Genomic DNA, 8,461 nt, shown 5'->3' with positions numbered 1-8,461 from the left:
TGTGTCTGGTGTCTTTGGAAGAACAAGATACTTTAAATCAGTAGACAGCCTTAGAGAAACACATCTGAAGCTTCCCTGTGGAGCTCGTCTAATGTGCTTCTTCCGTGTTAAATATGTGTGTACTTGTTATCTCAGCTAAAGGCAAACACAACCGCTTGGAATAATTGCTCAAACACTGGCCCTGTCCCATGCGCTGTAGAGAACTAGAGACGTTATACCTGGGAGTTACAGGTGGGCTGTTGTTTAAGGATCTGGATTTCCAATTCTTCGCACCATTTTCACTTGAGGTTCCACTTTCGCTAGGGAACCAGCTTGTCTTCTCTGTCCTCTGATGACCCTCGGCAGCCTTGGGCACTGCAAGAGGGGTGGAGCCATTCTATCCTGGCACTGACGAAGAAGTCTGCAGATGAGCATTCTACATGTAACTGAACTGAGCATTCTGTATGTAACTGAGTGTCACAGCACCAACATGGACCTACACAGGACACCCTCCCACGTGCCCGGGTGCATACATGCTAGGTCACTTCAGTCGTACCCTGCTCTTTGCCACCCCATGGATTGTAGCCTGCCAGATTCCTCTGTCTGTGGGATTCTCCAGGCAAGAACACTGGAGTGGGTTGCCATGCCCTCCTCCAGGGGACCTTCTAGACCCAGGGATTGAACCCACATCTCTAATGTCTCTTGTACTGGCAGGTGGGTTCTTTACCTCTGGTGCCACAGGGGAAGTCTCAGAAGGCTTGGGGTCAGTGTAATACAATTCCAGAGAAGAAAAGAATAGGAACAGTTTGTTGCTTTGCTAGTTGAGGGTCTATGGAATTACAGAGCTTTGATTCCCGCTCATAAATCCGATTTTTTAGGGAATTCCCTGATGGTCCAGTGGTTAGGACTCTCTATTTCCACTGTTGTGGTCCCAGATTCAATCCCTGGTCAGGGAACTAAGATCCCATGAGCTGAGTAGTGTGGCCAAAAAATTTAAAAAAAAATTAGAAATTTTAGAACTGGAGTGGGCAATTAGATATAAACTGATGGAATGATTTCAAGCGTGGGCTCATCATTACTCCCTTATCTTTCTAGTTTGTGTAAATTGGGCATGTCCCAGGACTGCTGTAAGGTGGTATTCTCAAACTATAACTTCAGCATCTATTTTCCATCTGGGGTAACCATGGAGATTTAGGTGTCCACCAGCAAGATCATCAGAACAGTATGGAATACTGGAGGAGAGAGAAAGTGGTGAGTAGATGGGTCCCCCACAGTCCATGCCTCTCTACCTGGGCACATGAAAGTGGAACTGAAAGTCGCTCGGTCGTGTCTGACTCTTTGTGACCCCACGGACTATGGAGTCCATGGAATTCTCCAGGCTGTAACACTGGAGTGGATAGCCTTTCCCTTCTCCAGGGGATCTTCCCAACCCAGGGATCAAATCCAGGTCTCCTGAATTGCAGGCAGATTTTTTACCACCAGAGCCACAAGGGAAGTCCAAGAATACTGGAGTGGGTAGCCTTTCCCTTCTCCAGTGGATCTTCCTGACCCAGGAATCACACCCAAGTCTCCCGCATTGTGGGTGGATTCTTTACCGACTGAGCTATCAGGGAAGCCCTGGGCACATATGAAGTCCTAAATTATTTAATCCTAACCCTACTGTCTATATCTCAGATAGAGCTTGAGAAGTGGTAAAACTTTATCTAAAACATCTGAAGCTTCAGACATGGGTGAAGGGGAGAACTGGGCTCTTACTTGTGAGGATGAAATGGAAATAAAAGCTTTCTTGAAAAAAAAAAAAAAAAAAAGGCTGTTGCCATCTCCTGAGAAATTCTGCCCATGGGAGGCTGAGGTTGTACATCTTACCTCTAGACACTTGGGAAGCACCTCGAGAGCACTTGTAGAACTGTTTCTTCAGGACAAAGAGGGCGGAGTGTCTTGACTGGTAATGTGACTCTGGTGGCCAGTGCATTCATTTGAGCATACATTACCCACCACAGCGGGTTTCCCTGGCTAATTTTAACGAACTTAAAGAATTCATGTCCATGAAGCTTTTTCATAAAATCAAAGAGTAAAACCTATATACACACTTCTGTTGATTGATCACTTTCCTCCCTATACTTATGAAGGCCAAATTCTAGCCTAGATATCATGAAGTGTGGTCAATAGGGAAAGAGTGAGAGGTGGCTACTAAAGAAATGTACCATTTGGCAGGGTTTTCTTCTTAAAAAAAAAAAAAAAGTCTATTCCCCATGTATATGTATGGCTGAATGCCTCTGCTGTCCACCTGAATCTATCACATTTTTAATTGGCTCTACTCCAACACAAAATAAAAAATTTAATAAAAAAAGATACCAGCGATGATATTTTTCCAATTAAAATAATTTTCAAAGGGAAAAAAAAAGTCTATCCCTATCCTCAGAAAAATCCCAATACTGAGAATTTTAATAGAATCTCATTGACAATGTGGGCAACTATGCACATAGAACAAAAACAGCAGGGCCAGTGTGTGAGCTGCCATACCTACAAGGCCACGAGAAGTACCAGTTATATGACTGCCTCACCTTTTTTGATCTCTGAATGTGTGCCCTGCTTCCATTAAACAATTCGAGTGTAAGTGACAAGGTGTCAGAGATTAAGCTGGGACTGAGTTGGGAGAATGAACATCTTTCTTTCTGGGGAGTTCAGCACATCAGTGATATACAGAAAAGACACCAGTTACTCAGGTGCAGCAACAGGAATAGCAAACCAGATATCGGGTTCAGAAATGGCACACGTGCACTTTGGACATACAAACAGCTGACTACTGGAAGCTTACCACATGTAGTGATGGATGGGGTAGGCTCCCTGAGGTGGATGAGTCAGAGGCCATGGTCAGGATTATCCTGGTAAGGTATTTTAATAAATTCCTACCTCCAGGAAGATGGAAAGGAGAAAACACACCCTGCCCAAGGCACTGGCATTAACATTCAAGACACAAATTGGAGAGGTTCCTCTAAAGAGAATCAGAAAGTGACTCTGCTCTTCCTGCCTCCATCTTAGCAGACTACAGATAGGAAGAAAAAGGAGGAGATTATGGGAGATGGAGTGACTCCTTGGATCTAGACAGAGTAATGGCAACATGGACACTGGAGGAGTGTCATCCCCACTGCTCTTGATCTACAAGCACTAGGGCTTGGACCTGAGAAACAAGGTCAAAGGTATGCCTAAATTAAGGATTTTGAGATGGGAAGATTATCTTGAATTATGAGAAAAGAAAGATAGTACTAAATCATGTCCAACTTTTGCAATCCCATGAACTGTAGCCTGCCAGGCTCCTCTGTCCACAGAGTTCTCCAGGCAAGAATACTGGAGTGGGTTGCCATTTCCTTTTCCAGGGTGAATTATCAGAGTGGCCCAAAAAAGCACAGAAGTGCTTAAAAGAGGCAGGCAGGAGGGTCACACTGAAAGAAAGATTTGTGACTATAGAAAGAGAGCTGGGGGGATGGAGCAGACATCATAAGTCAATGAACTTGAGCAGCCTCCAGAAGCTGAAAAAGGCAAGAACTAGTCTCTCCAAGAGCTTCAAGAAAGAATGCAGCCCTGGGGACCCATTGCAGACATCTGACCTCCAGAGTTGTATGACAGGAAGTGTGGGTTGTTTTAAGGACTTCCCCAATGGCTCAGTAGGTAAAGAATTCACCTGCACTGCTGGAGACACAGGAGATGCGGGTTCGATCCATGGGTTGGGAAGATCCCCTGGAGAAGGGGATTTCCTTCTAACCTCTTCTTAACCACTCCAGTATTCTTGCCTGGAGAATTCCATGGACAGAGGAGCCTGGCGGACTACAGGCCATGGGGTCGCAAAGAGTCGAACAGGACTGAGTGACTTAAGGACACACTAAGTCATTAAGTTTGTGGTAATTCACTATAGAAGAAATAGGAAAAGAATATATGATGAGAACTTCAAAATTTGGAATTGTGTCTAATTGCTCCATCTCTTAAGGGGGTGGAAACTATAAGATGGCTCAATCTCAGCTTCCTTTTGTAAGATGGTATAATTTTGCCTCCCCTCATCATATAGACTTTCTTCTGCTACCCTCGCCTGCTCTGCAACATCCTAGCTTTATCATCATGAGGGCTTGGGCTGTGGATGGCTGGTCTAGCATTCACTGTGCATGAATCTGTTCCCCAGCTGACTTGGTCTCCCTGCCATGCTAAGTCATTTCTATCGTGTCCAACTCTTTCTGACCCCCTGGACTATAGTCAGGCTCCTCTGTCCATTGGATTCTCCAGGCAAGAATACTGGAGTTGATTGCCATGCCTTCCTCTAAGGCATCTTCCCAACCCAGGGATTGAACCCACATCTGTTGCATTGGCACATGGATTCTTTACCACTAGCGCCACCTGGTAAGCCCTTGGTCTCCTTGAAAGTGAAAGTGCTAGTGTTAGTCACTCAATTGTGTCCTATTCTTTATGACATGGGCTGTAGCCCACCAGGTTTCCCTGTCCATGGGATGCTCCAGGCAAGAATACTGGAGTGGGTTGCCATTCCCTTCTCCAGGGGATCTTCCCGACCCAGGGATCAAACCCAGGTCTCCAGCATTGCAGGTGGTTTCTTTACTGACTGAGCCACCAGAGACGTCCTGATCTCCTTATCTGAGTTCAAATTTCCAAGAGAGATTTCATCAGTCCAGCTTGGGCTACTTGAACAACCCTGACCCAATCATCTATGGCCTGCAATGGGAATGAATTGTCAACGGGTTAAACAACAAAAAATCTTACTCCTGAAAGGTGGAAGGGAAATTATAAACATATCAGACAGGTAGAACAACTGGGTGGTAAAGTTGTCTGATGGAACCTCTGTTTAGCTACCAAAGTCACCCAGCCTGATGACAGGAGTGAGGACATAGAGGAAGCCATTAAATAGAGGGGTGACGAGGCAGTCAGTAGATGCCAGAAAAAATGGAGGGTGGGCAGTGCTATACCCAGGCGGCATGTGTATAAAGAAAAAGTTATTTTTACATAAAAGTAAGGGAACAGTAATTTATGAGTAAAAGTTGAGAGATCCCTCACCATTCACCATCCTCATCACTAGGGAAATGAAAAAAAGAGCTGAAAGGGATGTAAACACTCCAAGGAGTTTTGTTTATCATGGAAATAAGACATAAGCAGAGTGGAGAAGTCTAGGAGAGTAGGGGTACAGTGGGAGGCTTAGTTAAGAGAAGGGAAACCTAGATCAGAATGAGAGTTTCAGACAGAACAGATAACAGAAAGACCCAGTGATCAGGCACAATGGATTCAGGCAACCATGTGTTTTCCCAAATAATGAGCTTCAGCTGCGCAGGGGTCAGGGTCTGCTCAGAGGCACCCACTGAGGCCTGGAAGAGTTGTGCTTCTGGGACGTCCCTAATGGTCCAGTGGCTAAGATTCCGTACTCCCAGTGCAGTGGGCCTGGGTTCAACCTCTGGTCAGGGAACTAGATCCCACAGGCCACAACTAAAGATTGTGAGTGCCACAACTAAGACCCAGTGAAGCCAAGTAAGTACATAAACAAATTAAACAACAACAAAAAAGAGCTGTGTTTCTGAGCTGGTCCTAGTTCCTAAGAGCAGGCCAGTGCTGAAATCTGGGCCCAGGGACCAATCCCAGTAGGGCAGCCCCTCTAGTTTTCTTTTACCACTTTTGGAACTGTTCTTAAAATGTTTCTTAAAAACACCAACTCACAGAACATCTTGACGACAATGTCTTTTCAAAGGCTTTTTGAAGGCTTTTTTTTTTTCTCACCATAATAACTAGTTTGGGGACAATGGGTTTTAAAAGAAACAAATAAGTCAATCTGGCTATATACCAAATTGTTAGGTTCTTTTTGGCTGGTAATGGTTAACTCTTTCACGAGTTTGATAGGGGTGAATGTTAGTTATTCCTGCATCTTACTTTCCAATTTCCCTAGCAAATTAAAATGAAAGAAAGTCTCGGACTAACTTTTACCACATATACATTTATGAAACAAGAAAAAAATGTGATTAGCAAGTAGACACAAAAAGTTCAGCTCTGTGCTCTGAGCTCTATGAAATCCCAGTCTCTTTCAGGTGACCTCATCACATCTGACATGAAGACTCACTACAGGCAGGGTTCTGCTATTCTCGAAAGGAAATCAGAACTACTCACACAGATTAAGCCTTAGGACCATCACTGAGGTTGTAGGTACAGATGGTTACATAGCATCACAGACTCCATGGACATGAATTTGACCAAACTCTGGGAGATAGGAGAGGACAGAGGAGCCTGGAGTGCTGCAGTCCATGGGATCGCAAAGAGTCAGACAAAGAGTCAGATTGCAGAGTCATTTGTTCAGCAAATGAACAACATTCCTTCAAATATACACATGTCTCTAGACTATCTCAACTAATCCCAATGCCTTCATACAACTAATCTGACCAATGAGAACCCATTTCAAATATCGATTGTGGTGATTAAAAAGCCACTAATTTCATCAACTAAAACTCTGTTGATACTGTAATATATATAAGAAAGATGTATTTGGTCTTGATTCCCAACACACAGCTCCTAAAACACTTGTAATTTCCTAGGTGAAAAGAACAACAGAAGGATCTTTACTTATACTATTTGGTCTTTTATGCTTCTGAAACTGTTCCTAAAGGAGCTGTGAGTTTCGTTATTCATAACAAGGACTTCCAAACACAGCTGAGTTTATGGTAACAAGGTAATTTTCAGAAATCCTCTGCTAGATAACCAAAGATGGAGGCTGAATACCACAAGAGGAACCAATCACAATATTACAGGGTTGAAATTTTCAGGCCCATCCCTTAACCTCCCATCTGAGGAGAAGGGCTGGAGACTGAATTTAATCACCACTGACCAATGATGTATTCACTCATGCCTACATAATGAAGCCTCCAGAGCATGGGAATTCTGTGTTCTCAGCCCTACACACACTGACCCATGCAGTCCTTTCATATAGCTGTTCTTGAATTGCATCCTTTAATATAGATAGATAATAGTCAGTAAAATGCTCTCCTGAGTTTTGTGAGCTGTCCTAGCCAATCATCAAACCCAAGGAAGGGGTTACGGGAACCACAGACTTGCAACCTAGTCAGGCGGAAGTTGTAGGTAGTACCCGAGATTGGTGCTGAAGTGACGGAAGGGGTAATCTTGTGGGACTGTGTCATCTGTACTGACTCTGCAAGCAGATATGGTGGGGGGTGACCCAGGCACGGCTGTCCCATCTTAAGAGAAGCCATTTGTGACCTAAGCCGTTCTGTGATCTAAGCCTGCCTATAGTGCTTGCCGTTGAACAGGTCATCAACTATCATAAGGGAATGCAGGAACAAAGGAAAAGCAGTCAGGAATCAAACAGTTCAAAGGTAAAAAAGAGTCCCAGTTCTTCCTCAAGGGACATACATGACAATCTGATACATACCTTTCAAGTCCTGAAGGAACTAAGGCCCTCACCCAGCTGAAAGGGGTAACTACACACCAATTAGGTGAGAACTAGACCCCAGAACCTGTTCTGTTGTTTGGCCTCAGGTCAAACTATGGTAGGGGTAATGACAGTAATGAAGCTAAAGGCAAAGGAGAAAAGGAAAGATATTCCCATTTGAATGCAGAGTTCCAAAGAATAGCAAGGAAAGATAAGAAAGACTTCCTCAGTGATCAATGCAAAGAAACTGAAGAAAACAACAGAATTGGAAAGACTAGAGATCTCTTCAAGAAAATTTTGATAACAAAGGAACATTTCACCCAACGATAGGCTCAATAAAGGACAGAAATGGTATGGACCTAACAGAGGCAGAAGATATTAAGTAGGGGTGGCAAGAATACACAGAAGAACTATACAAAAAAGATCTTCATGACCCAGATAATCACAATGGTGTGATCACTCACACTCACCTAGAGCCAGACATCCTGGAATGTGAAGTCAAGTGGGCCTTAGGAAGTATCACTATGAACAAAGCTAGTGGAGGTGATGCAATTCCAGTTGACCTATTTCAAATCCTAAAAGATGATGCTGTGAAAGTGCTGCACTCAATATGCCAGTAAATTTGGAAAACTCAGCAGTGGCCAAAGGACTGGAAAATGCCAGTTTTCATTCCAATCCCAAAGAAAGGCAATGCCAAAGAATGTTCAAACTATTGCACAATTGCACTCATCTCACATGCTAGCAAGGTTAATGCTCAAAATTTTCCAAGACAGGTTTCAACAGTACGTGAACTATGAACTTCCAGATGTTCAAGCGGGATTTAGAAAAGGCAGAGGAACCAGAGATCAAATTGCCAACATCTGCTGGATCATCGAAAAAACAAGAGAGTCCCAGAAAAACATCTACTTCTGCTTTATTGACTATGCCAAAGCCTTTGACTATGTGGATCACCACAAACTGTGGAAAATTCTTCAAGAGATGGGAATACCAGACCACCTGACCTGCCTCTTGAGAAATCTGTATGCAGGTTAGGAAGCAACAGTTAGAACTAGACATGGA

General features: G+C 43.8%; 1 non-coding gene across 1 annotated transcript; it reads left to right on the top strand.

Moving 5' to 3' along the window:
• The first annotated feature begins 862 nt into the window (after positions 1-862).
• Positions 863-935, top strand: TRNAG-UCC. The gene has a single exon. It is a non-coding gene; the product is annotated as a tRNA-Gly (tRNA).
• The last annotated feature ends 7,526 nt before the right edge of the window (positions 936-8,461 follow it).

This window comes from Cervus elaphus, chromosome 6, assembly GCF_910594005.1.
Source record: "Cervus elaphus chromosome 6, mCerEla1.1, whole genome shotgun sequence".
Classification (NCBI taxonomy): Eukaryota; Metazoa; Chordata; class Mammalia; order Artiodactyla; family Cervidae; genus Cervus; species Cervus elaphus.
The sequence above is the reverse complement of the archived record's forward strand: the minus strand, read 5'-3'. Positions and strand labels throughout refer to the sequence as shown.